This window comes from Pogoniulus pusillus, chromosome 16 (genome assembly GCF_015220805.1).
Source record: "Pogoniulus pusillus isolate bPogPus1 chromosome 16, bPogPus1.pri, whole genome shotgun sequence".
NCBI classification, from domain to species: domain Eukaryota; kingdom Metazoa; phylum Chordata; class Aves; order Piciformes; family Lybiidae; genus Pogoniulus; species Pogoniulus pusillus.
In genome coordinates, this window is record NC_087279.1 from 6736454 (window position 1) to 6750442 (window position 13989).

Genomic DNA, 13989 nt, shown 5'->3' on the forward strand with positions numbered 1-13989 from the left:
TATGCTGGACTCCCTCAGGCAGTTCCCTGAGGTCCTTCTTGAACTGAAGAGCTCAGAGCTGGATACAATATTCCAGATGTGACCTTACCAGGGCAGAGTAGAGGGTCGGGAGAACCTCTCTTGATCTACTAACCTCAGCCCTTCTGATCCACCCCAGGATGCCATTGGCCCTCTTGGCCACAAGGGCACATTGCTGGCTCATGGTCATCCTTCTGCCCACCACCACCCCTAGGTCCCTCTCCTCCACGCTGCTCCCAGGTCAGGAGAGCTCAGTCCCTGACCTGACCTGGTCGATGGAGTTGTTCTTTCCCAGATGCAAGACTCTACCCTTGGCCTTGTTGTGTGTTATGCTATTTAAAAGCCTCTCAAGAACAAGCTGCCACCACAGCTACACTCAGCCTAGAGGTGAGGCTTGTATCTGCTGCTGCAGTGTGAATGTGCATTCACAGCCATCTGCATGCCTCTGGCTTTACAGAAACTTCTCAGGTTTAATATTTTAAGCATACAGAAGTGAAACTGATACACAAATCAAAATCACAATGCTTAGATTTGGGGTAGGGATTGAACTTCTCTGTCTAGAGAGGCTGCCAAGAAGGACTCTGATGTTGCTGTTACAGGAGCAATGTGATTTCTAGCCCAAGCTGGCAGCCTGGCACAGCAAGCAAAGGCTCTCTGTTTCTGCCACTGAGGAGAATCCTAAGGTTTGCCATTTGGATGCTTCTGCTGCACAGGATTTTATGCCAGGTATCGAATGCAGAGGTTAAAACTGCTGCAGAAAGTCCTAAGGACAGCATTACTGTTGGACACAAGGAGCAGCTGGAGGCAGCCTGGGTCTGTCAAAATGTTTGTCAATTCAGTCTCCTGCCTGCCCTCAGCACTCAGCCATCTGCACACAGTGCTGGAACCACATCATCCTGAGGGTGAAATGCTCCACCAGGCAACAGAACATCAATATTTCCAGAGTGCACTTACAGCCATTGATCGTTTGTGGATCAGCTCAGACATGCAGACCTGCGAGAGGCAGCCATGGGTGGCAAATGCACCTATATAGGGTAAGGAGATGTTCTGGGGTTTCCTTCGGAGCTCCTCCTAGACCTCATTTTATCTGTGGTGACCTACAAAGGCAGAGCTCTCTGAGTGGTGAGCTGTGCTACTTGGGCCCCTCTTTTCTCAGCTGTGTGTGGGTGTTGCTACCAGCTCTGACCCACCAGCACTGAGGAGCTGAGGGCTTTGGTGACAGCTCTGCACGCACCACAGCTGCTAAGCACTGTGCACACTCCTGTTACAGCTGAAAGAGGTCTTTCAGAGAAAGAACTTACTACAGCAACAAGAAATATTTGCCCCATTGGTGAATTACTAAAGGGTTCTTCCATCAATTTTCCAATACAAGGAGGAGAGATGCTCAGGAAATTCCCTGTGGTGGAGTTGCTGTCCCTGGAGGTGTTCAAGAAAAGACTGGATGAGGCACTTAGTGCTATGGTCTAGTTGATTGGCTAGGGCTGGGTGCTAGGTTGGACTGGATGAGCTTGGAGGTCTCTTCCAACCTGGTTGATTCTATGATTCTGTTGTCCTTTTTTGCCTTCCCATAATCTTTTCATTTGACCATGGGTACCCTCTCTATGTTTAGGCTATGTTCTACTTTCTTTACTCCACAGATTCCCATTTTTCCCTTTCCTAAAGAGGAAGGCTAAGTTAAAAGAATGAGACATCCTTAAACTGTGTGGGGTCTAGAATTCTGGTGGAGTCATTTTGAATTTGTGGGAAATCATTTTTGCAGCCTTAACTTCCTAAGCTCAGTGGCAGCAACAAGTGAAATACTTCTCACAACTCTTCTTAGAGTTTGCTCCCTTGAAGATAGGCACATTAGGGGATAAGGAGCTCAGCCTGTGATCATAATCTAACCCAAGATGAAGCCACTCTGCTGGTCAGTAGTTCCTTCCCTTCCAGTTTCTGCAGGGCTGACACCTGAGGAGCTAATATATGGTAGCAGGAGGTACCACCTCTTTCGTTGGCTAAAGAGCACACAGGGATGTGGGGGGCCACAAGGATGCTCAGAGGGCTGCAGCAGCTCTGCTATGAGGACAGACTGAGAGTTGAGGCTGTTCCATCTGCAGAAGAGGAGGCTCCCAGGTCACCTTCTTGTGGCCTTTCAGGATCTGAAGGGGACCTACAAAAAAGCTGGGGAGGGACTTTTTAGGCTATCAGGGAGTGACAGGACTAGGGGGAATGGAGTAAAGCTGGAGGTGGGTAGGTTCAGACTGGATGTGAGGAGGAAGCTGTTGAGCATGAGAGTGGTGAGAGGCTGGAATGGGTTGCCCAGGGAGGTGGTTGAGGCCCCATGGATGGAGGTGTTTAAGGCCAGGCTGGATGAGGCTTTGGGCAGTCTGATCTAGGGTAGGGTGTCCCTGCCCGTGGCAGTGGGAGTGGAAGTGGCTGATCCTTGTGGTCCCTTCCAACCCTGACTGATTCTATGATTCTATTCTATGATTTATTCTATGTCCAGCAGCTAACAAGAATTTCCTTCCAGTGATGTTGATCATGTAACAATCTGTGGTAGGAGTGGTGGTGGAGTTATGATGGGATGCTGTGGTGAGCTAACTCCTACACAGATCACTGCACATGGGAGGAATTTCTAGCAGAATACAACCCCACAGCACAATGAGACTTAGTAAAAAGATGCAGAAACAGCAAACTGGGCTTTGGATTCTCTGGTGTTGTGATCTCTCAGCAGCAATTTTACACAGTGCTCTTTTGGATTTAGTTTCTGTTCTGTGCTAATTTGAGGTCAGGTTTCTGCCTTCCAGCAAGAGGCATTATTTACATATATTTTCCCAGATTATTCCTTGCTACATTGTTGGTTGTGCCCAGGTGGCTAAGAAAGCCAGTGGCATCCTGGCTTGAGTCAAACAGGGTGGGCAGCAGGGACTGGGAGGAGATCACGCTCCTGAGCTCAGCACTGCTGAGGCCACACATCCAGTGCTGTGTTCAGCTCTGGGCCCCTCACTCCAGGAAGGACATTGAGGGGCTGGAGAGTGCCCAGAGAAGGGCAATGAGGCTGGAGAAGGGCCTGGAGCACCTGGGCTATGAGGAGGGGCTGAGGGAGCTGAGGGCGTTCAGCATGGAGAAGAGGAGGCTGAGGGCAGACCTCATTGCTCGCTACAGCTCCCTGAAGGGAGGTTGGAGGGAGGAGGGGGCAGCCTCTGCTCCTTGGTGGCAAGGGACAGGAGCAGAGGAAATGGTTCCAAGCTGCACCAGGGGAAGTTCAGGCTGGATGCTAAGAAATATATCTTCACTGGAAGGGCTCTCAAACATTGGAATGGTCTGCCCAGGGCAGTGCTGGAGTCACCAAACCTGGAGGTGTTTCAGCAGCCTGTGGAGCTGGTTTAGTGTTTCCCCTTCGGTGCTGGGCACTGGCCTGAGGGTTGGACTGGATGAGCTTGGAGGTCTCCTCCAACCAAATACATTCTGTGATTCTGTGATTCAGGAGAATGATGAATCCAAATGGTTAATCCACAGGGAAGATATGAACACATATGATGTGTCCATGTGCTCAACTGTTCTAGTAGCCCAGTCTATAGATGCCAAGTACTTGGTGACAAGAAACTCTGGCTGTGGTGGGAAAAACATGCTTTTACTGAGTGCAAGATCTCAGTAGATGAAACTGAGAGCTGTCATTCACATGTCTGCAGAATGAAAGCAAGATGAATGTTCTACCTCAAGTGTACATGACTTTTAAATGGAAATCTTACCATGTGGAGTGGGTACCCCAAAATGTGTCCAGTTCATAGAATCAACCAGGTCAGAAAAGACCACCAAGATCATCCAGTCCAACCTAGCACCCAGCCCTAGCCAATCAACCAGACCATGGCACTAAGTGCCTCATCCAGGCTTTGCTTCAACACCTCCAGGGACGGCAACTCCACCACCTCCCTGGGCAGCCCATTCCAATGCCAATCACTCTCTCTGCCAACAACTTCCTCCTAACATCCAGCCTAGACCTCTCCCAGCACAACTTGAGACTGTGTCCTCTTGTTCTGTTGCTGGTTGCCTGGGAGAGAGAGTTCAGCCATGAGACCACTTGAAGAATGAGATAGTTTCTGTAAGCTGCACACCTGTCAGACCTGGGTCAGAAAGACTGCTTCTCCTCTTGTCTTTTTTATTAGAGCTAAGTTATTTCTTGCTTGAATCAGGTGGACTTGGAGCCTTTTTTATATAAGTCAGTACACAGGAAATTCTACCAACAAAGCTCATCAGTAACAGCACAGGTTTCCACTTCAGCTCGGATATTTCAGCTGTGGTTCCTCTGCTCCTGCTGTGACAGGGCAGGGTCTAGTGACTGTTTATTGCAGAAACCTGCCTGTATTTCACACAAAGTCACAACCAGAGCCAGCAGATCCCCTCGGCTCTCTCTAGCCACCAGCGAACGTGTGGCTTACACTTTCAGAAGCTGCTGCTGTCTCTCCTCATAACTGCTGTCAGGACTGTATTTTTCTCCTTGCTGTACTCATTAGAAGTAAGCACCAGAGGTTTAATGGAGGCTCAGGCTACAAAGACTGAGTGGATACAATGAAGTAAAAGGTACTAATTACGGGAGGGAAGTCAGCGGGGTTTGAAGCACTGCCAGAACACACAAAGTGTTTTGGATGGCTTTGACTGCAGGGGTTAGCTTGCAGTGGGAAAATAGAATTAACATAAATCACCTAATCTTTACTTTCCTTGTCTGTGAAATCGGATTGACGAGTCCTGGGGGAGGGCAATGCTTCTTGTAAGGAGCCTTTGCAAAGGCGCTGACTGCTGTGCTTGTTCTTGCCGGTACAAATGTGAACTTTGGGGAGTACATTGTGTCTGTCCGGGCCACTTTTTGTTTCCAGAAGGAAAAAAAAAAAACAACTAAACAAAGCAAAGCCAAGACATAGAAGTGTGCAGTTTAAGTTCAGGAACACATTTCATGCCTTCGCTCAGAATCCACCTTAGTGGGAAACACGGTGCATAGGTAGGATGCGCAGGCTCAGGCTTAGCTGCAGTCAGAATCATAGAATCAGAATCATAGAATCAACCAGGTTGGAAGAGACCTCCAAGCTCATCCAGTCCAACCTAGCACCCAGCCCTAGCCAGTCAACCAGACCATGGCACTAAGTGCCTCATCCAGTCTTTTCTTGAAGACCCCCAGGGACAGTGCCTCCACCACCTCCCTGGGCAGCCCATTCCAATGCCAATCACTCTCTCTGTGAAGAACTTCTTCCTAACATCCAGCCTAGACCTACCCTGGCACAACTTGAGACTGTGTCCTCTTGTTCTATTGCTGGTTGCCTGGGAGAAGAGGCCACCCCCCACCTGGCTACAATGCCCCTTCAGGTAGTTGTAGACAGTAATAAGATCACCCCCGAGCCTCCTCTTCTCCAGGCTAAACACCCCCAGCTCCCTCAACCTCTCCTCATAGGATTTGTGCTCCAGGCCCCTCACCAGCTTTGTTGCCCTTTCACCAGCTTTGTTGCCCTTTCACCAGCTTTGTTGCCCTTTCACCAGCTTTGTTGCCCTTTCACCAGCTTTGTTGCCCTTAGAACCTTTGTTGCCTCAGAACCCAAGGGCTTGCTGCCTTCACTAGTTTTTCATTACTGTGTAAAGGAAAGAACTTTGCCTGTCTTCTGGAGGTTAATTCAGAAAGTATCACTGGAGCCCTGCTTCTACTTGTGAAACTGCCAGCATTCCCCTCTTTATGTGCTTGGGAACAGGTCACCTCGCTGCCGCCGATAACGTTATGAACCTGAGTGAATGCTGCCCCTGGCATCGGACTCAAATATCCTGTCAGCCTCCTGTGTTGTGTCCCATGAATTCTCCAGGGTAAGCTCTGTTTGTTCACCTTATCTCAGTCCCTAGGCTGAACTGCAGCTCTGAGGAAGAAGCCTCCTGGTGATGGGGCAGGAAATGCAGCAGCACAAGCTCAGTTCTGCGCATTGAGTACAAGGTGTCGTTGAACACAGACATTTCCCTTCCTTCTATCTCTTTTTTTGGTAGTCTACAAGGAAGGGAGGGAGAAATTAATCCTCCTGCTTCACCCAATGAATTCTGCTACTTTGTTGATAATGCCAGGAGACAGAAATTGCTACTGTCTAAAACCAGCAGTGCTCTGATTTTCACAGCAGATCCGCTTCCCGAGAGCTCTGGGTCTTAAGCAGAGAGGAAAATTCTCCTCCTCAGTCACATTTTTATCCCACTATACAATTCCTGCATTTAATGCCTCCCAGCATTTTTTTTTTCTTTGAAAGTGGCCTTTGCTTTTTGGAACTATTTTCACATTCAGATCCTAGCTGCAAGAAAGGGAAAAGAGGGGAGGGGGGAGGAAAAAAGAAGTCCTATTTGCTAGAGAAAACCTGTCTGAACACCAATGTCTGAATGTCTCATTATTTTGGGATGTTCATGTCAAGGACACTTAATGTGAATCCAGCTCACTTCTAAACCGTGGGAATGCAGCCAGTTTTCTGCTCTGAAACATTCATCTTCCAGGGGATGGGGGTGAGGGAACCCAAAATGTATCCTTTTCTTCCTCGGGTTGTCTCCACTACCCCCCCCCCCCCCCCCCCCCCCGCCAGGCCTTGGTGCCCATAGAGGCTCCTATCTGTTCTCCAGGGATTGCAGCCCTCGGCTCTGCGGTTTGGCTCCCCCACAGATAACAGCCATCAGCTCCCAACAGATGGAACCCACTGCTTGTGAGCCTGTGCTGTTTTTGTATCCCTCCTTGAGGCACCCCCAACTGTCAGACACTTTTTCACAGGCTGTTCTCTGACTTCTCTGTCCTGCTGGCAGCCTGGGAATGTGACACACAGACAAACACACATGCTTTTTACCTTCCTCTTTTTCACAGAATCATAGAACCAACCAGGTTGGAAGAGACCTCCAAGATCACACAGTCCAACCTAGCACCCAGCCCTAGCCAGTCATCTAGACCATGGCACTAAGTGCCTCAAGTCTTTTCTTGAACACCTCCAGGGATGGTGACTCCACCACCTCCCTGGGCAGCCCATTCCAATGCCAATCACTCTCTCTGCCAACAACTTCCTCCTAACATCCAGTCTAGACCTCCCCCCAGCTGGGGGAGGCTTGAGATTGTGTCCCCTTGTTCTATTGCTGGTTGCCTGGCAGAAGAGACCAACCCCCACCTGGCTACAACCTCCCTTCAGGTAGTTGTGGACAGCAATGAGGTCTGCCCTGAGCCTCCTCTTCTCCAGGCTGTACTCCCCCAGCTCCCTCAGCCTCTCCTCATAGGGTTTGTGTTCCAGGCCCTTCACCAGCCTTGTTGCCCTTCTCTGGACACATTCCAGCACCTCAACATCTCTCTTGAATTGAGTAGCCCAGAACTGGACACAGCACTCAAGGTGTGGCCTGACCAGTGTTAAGTACAGGGGCAGAATAACCTCCCTTGTCCTGCTGGCCACACTGTTCCTGATGCAGGCCAGGATGCCATTGGCTCTTTTGGCTACCTGGGCACACTGCTGGCTCATCTTCAGCCTACTATCTACCAGTACTTGCTTTGCCACTATCTACCAGTACTTTCTGCATTCCTCCCATCATTTACACTATGTATTTCCTGTCCTTTTTTAGGTATTAAATCCAATACTGTGCCTCTTAAAAACATCTCTGCCAGCTCAAAAGCTTAAATGGGGATTGTGAAAGCTCAGCAAGCAGGAGGCTGCTTTGCAGCACACTTGTCAGGTTTGCAGCAAGGCCTGGGGCTATCAGGCCCGCAGTGGGATGCAGCATGCACCTTTGTGATGTAAGGATCTGCGTGTTCTCAGCGTGTGGTTTGTTTTCTTATCCCCACCAGCACAATCGGTTTAAATGGGGAATTAGAAGTCTTACTTGCTTTCTGTTAGCATGCTGGGGAGAGAAGTGTGATATGTGACAGATTACCACAGGCACCCCAGCCCAGACCAAACACGGATTTGTAAGGCCATGGCTGCTTAGCTGTAAGCCTGCTGGTTAGCTGGGAGCAGTGCTGCAGGGGACAGTCTGTGTGCCAGGATGTACAGCAGCGTCTGATCCTCCGTTGAAGACACGAATGTTTGTTCTCAGAGTGTTTGTTTTTCTGAGCTACTGGTGACATGGTGAGGTGTTGATGCCACTTGGCCTGTCACACTGTATTTATTCCTTTCTGTTAGAGAGAGAACAAAAAATGTTCCCTCTTCACATTAGCTTAACATTTTCAGACGCTGGCAGGACAAACACAGCTGCACGTTGCTGCGTTTTGCTGTGCTGTGGCACTGCCCTACACTTCATGGCAGCAGGAGAAAACAGCTCCTGAGCTATGGCCCCACACTGATTCCACCACCTCCCTGATGCCTGGCTACATGTCTTGGAGGAAACAGGGTCAGCAGACAAAAGGGAAATGCTTTGGGTTTTCTGCAGCAGATGAGCAGGTCCCTGGTTACCAGCCATGAGCTGCTGCTGCCTGAGCACAGCAGAGCCCTGTGCCATTGACAGACGGTGGAGGAGCCGAAACGGCCTTTGGCATGGGCATGCAGCGTGGCCCTTGCAGAAATGACTCTGCAGCTCTCTGTGGGCAGTGTTCCTCACTCCAAAACCAGTCTGGTTTCCCCCACCTTGATAAGTTCCCAGCCCTTTCCCCCCCACCTTTAATTACTTTTTAATTGTTTTTAACTTGTGCAAGGCCCTTTGCTGTTGCCCCATAGCTGTTTCGAGGTCTGCTGAGATTTGCTGAAAGCCCTTTAAAGAAAACCCACAGAGAAAGCATCAATTCAGTTTTCCCTGACTTCTGGCATGTTGACTGCTTTAAACATCTCCAGGGGAGTTTTGAGATATGAGTTACCCCATGTTGGCTTTAGCCCAGCACACTGGACGTGCTCATGTGTTTGCTGATCTTATTTGCTAAACCATTTTCTGCGCTGGCTGGTACAGATTTAGGGCTTACCAACCAGCAGTTTCTGAGGTCTCTTCTGGAAGAAAGCCTTTTAAAAAGCTGGTGTCACAGCTTCTCTATTGCAGACCTTAGGGAATCAGGAGGATTTTAAGTGAGAGGTTGTGCACCATTGTTAAAAATTAATGTGTTTATTTCATCCTGAGCTTCTTTTGCACCCTTGCCAAATGCCACCTGCTCTTGCTCTTTGCCTGCGTGTCCCGCAGCATCCTCTCCCAACACACAGACTGTCTTGTGCAGTGCCTCAGAGAGGGGCTCTGGCTTTCCTCACTGATTTCCTCCAGGGTAAGGGAAGAATTAATTTAGTCTTTCTGCTATGACCTTACCCCTCTATGAGTGCTTCTTTCAGCTCCTGACCAAGGACCTCACCGGTTGTCTGACAGACAGACTTCCTGCCTGTGGGGCATTGAAAGACAAATTTATTTTCTGTGGTGGTGCTTTTTGGGAATTGTTTTGCCACTCTTTGTCCTGCTTCTCATGCCTTTCCAGTGCAATCTGCCTGATTTTCTACTTACTGCTTTTGAGCATGTCTTCAGATTTTCCAAAGGATACCTACTTGCTTCTAACAACCTTTTCTCTCTGCTGCTCAGTCCTGCCAGATTTTCCTTTCTGATTCTTCTCAAGTCCTTGCTGACAAGCAGGTATGTCCTCCACCTCCAGCCCCGTGCCAGCCAACAGCCTCTGGTCTGTCTGAGAAGCTTTGACTCTCTTGCCTCTTCCTCCAGGGCTGTTTTCTAACAAGTTCCTTTTATCTGTTTCCCCTTCCTGAGGCCAGTATGACTGTGGTGAATTGTCTGGCTCCTGTTGTGCTTGCAGAGAGGTTTACAGTATGTTGTGGCTGGCAACGCAGATGCTAAAAGGTGGCAGTCTGGGGGCAGATGGTGCTCTCTGGGTCAGTTCTCCTCTAGAAGGTTCCTTAAATGGCTGCTTCATGTAGCAGTCCTTCACTACATCCAAAAATACAGCTCCCTGAAAGGAGGTTGCAGCAAGATGGGGGTTGGTCTCCTCTCCCTAGTATCAAGTGACAGAAGGAGAGGAAATGGACTGAAGTTCACAGTATCACAGTATCATCAAGGTTGGAAGAGACCTCATAGATCATCAAGTTCAACCCTTTACCACAGAGCTCAAGGCTAGACCATGGCACCAAGCGCCATGTCCAATCTTGTCTAATCTTGTTGTGCCAGGGGAGGGTTAGGCAGAGATTAGGAAAAGTTTCTTTCCTGCAAGAGTGGTCAAAGTTGGAACAGGCTGCCCTGTGAGGTGGTGGAGTCACCATCCCTGGAGGTGTTAAAAAACATCTGGCCATTGTTCTGGTTAAAGGTTTGTAAAGGATGAGGTGCAGCAGAAAATACACAACATATATATATATATATATATGCTCCCATTTATTCTAAAAGTAACCTGTTAACTAAGCTCTAATAGCAAAAGCAATTCTGCTACTTAGTGTTTAAGACAGCAAAAGCACAATGCTTACATTTCCACACAGCAAGGCACCAATGCTCAGCAGACATCCCCACCATAACAGCGCTGGCTGAAATCAGTTGCTGCACTGCATCACAGCTCCGGGTGCATTGTACACCTTGTGCATCCTGGCACTTAGGGATGGGATGTGCCAGGAGGTGGGCAAAGCATGCCCAGAATGATGTCATGCAAAAGCACCACTGCGCTTGCCCTATACCAGAAAAGGTGGTGGCGAGACTCCCAAGGGTCATTACTTCATCTCCCTCCTCTTCATCACTTACACAATGACTTCCCCCCCACCCTGAGGCCCAGTGGCACACAGCCCAGTTTCACAACATGGATGGAGATACATTTTGCCACTTGCTTCCTCTAATCTCTTCCCTTTAACCTTCACTTATTACATTGCAGTCACATCCACAGATAAAAAATAGTGACAGCACAACAGAGCCTCTGTCCATGGGTTACATCTGCAGCTCATAGTCCAGCATTACATCTATGAAGTTTCCCCATCACTAACACAGACGTGGCAGGTGGGACATGGTTTGATGGCCATGGTGGTGCTGGGTTGACAGGTGGACTCAAAAATCTCAAGTGGTTTTGTGATTCTGCCAAAGGCAGACCTTAAGCCACAGAGGGGTGGCTGAAGCTGTCAGTAACTGTTATAGCTCAGAGAGGAGGCAAAGCCTTCAGTTTCCAGTTTCACAAAGCCAGTTCCAGTTTCACAGTCCCCAATGCCCAGGTTTTGCTAGATTGGCAGGTTTTCCTGTCCCACCTTGCTGTCAGAGACAGCAAAAGGGCAGAGGTGAAACTTATAGCTAGGAGCAGAAGGAGGAGCTAGGGAAAGTGAAACCACCCTGGGTGGGCAGCAGCACACCACCGATTCAGGAGTACCCCGGGGGTAGGTTCTTACATCCCAACAGATTATTTCACTATCACTTCTAAGGGTCAAGTTTTTCTTTCAGGAATCTAATTGCTGAGCCTGTGGAGGAGTTGTGGAGGACCACATGTGCATGTGTTATCCGACGGAGCAGAACCCTCTGGCTGAGAGCTGCCAGCCTGCTTTGCACCAGTTACCAGTAAGCAATGTGGCTGCTCAGGGCATTTGAGCCACGTAGGCAAAACCTAAGATCTGTTGCCTGAGGGTTGAGGGGTTGCTGCTCAGCTGGAGCCACACAGCTCCTGCAGCTCCAAGGAATATGCAGGGTAAAGGAGGGGGTGGCAGCGAGGCTGGCTGCAGAGAGGGAGAGAGAGACACAGATCAGCTTGGTGCTGCTGGAGGACTGGAAAGCAGCCGCAGCCAAGCTGGAGGGCATGTCCCTGCCCTGCAGCCAGACAGGCTCTGCAGCCGTCAGCCAAGCAGGTGGTGGGAACTGTTGCTTCAGAAGCCTTGTGCCCTTGGCATGCCTTGAGCCAGCCCTAATAGCTGGGATTAGAAGAAAGGGAGTGCTTTAGGGCAGCTTAGCAAAATCCAGCAGTCAAACACTCTCTGTGCAAGGGCAACAAGTGTCTGGCTGGGGCAGCGCAGCTTTACCTGCTGCTGAAGGTGAAAGAAAGTGCCAGCAGAGAAAAACTGAGATGCAGAATGGAATCTTTCATTGTTTAAGAGGCACTCTCTGTGCTTTTCCTTCCTCACCTTTTTTCTTGTGCTTGCAAGAGGGAACTTCTTTACTGTAAGGGTCACAGAGCACTGGAACAGGCTCCCCAGAGAGGTTGTGGCATCTCCTTCCCTGGAGAATATCAAGGCCTGTCTGGATATGTTCCTCTGTGATCTGTGCTAGGTCCTGCTCTGGCAGGGGGGTTGAACTCGATGATCTCCTTGGGTCCCTTCCAACCCCTAATATCCTGTGATACTTTTTACTAAGTGTATTTGCATGCAGAATCACATCACCATTGTCAGTGGTGGCAGATGACAGCACCTTACGCAGGTAGGATTCCCTTTTATTGCAGATGGATTTTAGGTGAGGATTGTAGACACTGGGTCCATGAAATTGGCCACCTTCTCCAGTACACCAACATCAAGAGTTCCACTGCTGATAACCACTAAGTTCCCACAGCTTTCCCATGCAAGCACTCACCCTGAAGCCAGAAAGATGAGTTACCTCCTGGGAGGTTCTAGCCAGGGCTGCCCTGTGTCTGTGATGCTTCAGAGCATGCTAAGCAAAATCACTTCTGTTGAGTTATGCTTTCCATTAAAAAGAGACACTAAATGTTGGAGAGTGGGATTCAGATGCCCTCTCTGAGCTTGCTTCTCTAAGTGTCTGTGAGAAATGGTTTGATGTGCAAGACAGCTGTGTCCAACTTTAACAGTATAACTGCAGTAACAAAGGCTTAAGGAAAAAGTCACTTCCCTGTCGTTTGGTACTTCTCTGGCTTCACAGACATGAAGGACTTGATTGTAGGTGCTGACTTAGATTAGATTTCTGAGTATTTGGCATTACTGGCAATACAGACCAAATTTGCAAGCTGCAGCATTTTCAACAATGCTGTTCTATTGCTATCATGTGATCAAAGATCACTTTTTAAACACGTTTGAGCTGTAGGGATGAGACAAGCAGTCCTATATATCTGCACTGTTTCTGTGGACTGCCCTGAGCTCATGGCAAAGAGTGCTGTGTCCAGCTGCAGGGAGCAGCTGTGTCACCACTACCCATGGGTGCAATCCCATCTATTTGATATGGCCAGAAGGGCCCTGGGAGAGTTTTCTCAAGTTTGTTTGCATTTGGTTCATCTTGGAATTTCATCTCTCCATCATCTGCTCCTGCAGGTGTTTTTCCTTCTAATCCCATGTGGGGGAAAAAAAGAGGTAACGAGAGGGTAAAAGAAGGGGACTGTGTGTTCACAGCCACCACGCTTGTGTGGGCTCCAGCCTGGCACACAGCTCTTGCAGAAGAACCTGCTGAGCCTTCTCTTGTTTTCCCTGGTCACACAGTGCAAAACACTGAAGTGCTTTCCTAAGCTTTCTGCCAGTGTCAGCAAATCAGTGATTTCACCAGATGCTGCTGAAACCCAGACTTGCTCGTTGGAGGCAATGCTGCTAGGGTAATAAGTTGACTGTGGGTGATAACGGCCAGGATGTGGTAGATGCAATACTGCACAGACTATGAGTGCAAGGTACCCTGTTTCACTGAACAGCCTGAGGCAGCTGGGGTGTGCCAGCCAGCTTCCAGGTAGGAAGAGAGTGGATCTTGCCACTAACCAGTGAGTTTAGTGTCAGGTTCCAGCTTTGAAGACCACATATGAGTGATGCAGCTCCTGGCATACAATGGCACAACGAGCACTAGGGAGCATGTTTGGAATGAGAAGACTAGATCTATGAGACCAGCCTGCTCCGCCCGGGGGCCTCTGGGCTGTGAGCACTTGCCGACTTGCATAGGGGGTCGAGGGCAAGCAGCTTAGGGTGAGGGAACAGGCAGAGCGGGCAGCAGGAACACAGGCAGAGCAGCTGCAGGACAGGCAGGGCAGCAGCAGGATAGGAAGGGTGGCGAGTCAGGACAAGGAGGGTGACGGGCAGGGCAGGCAGCCGCCTATCTGGTGCCTTGGGTCGATGCCGCAGCCCCGGCGACCGCTCTCAGAGAGCCGTGCTGGTCAGCAGACGA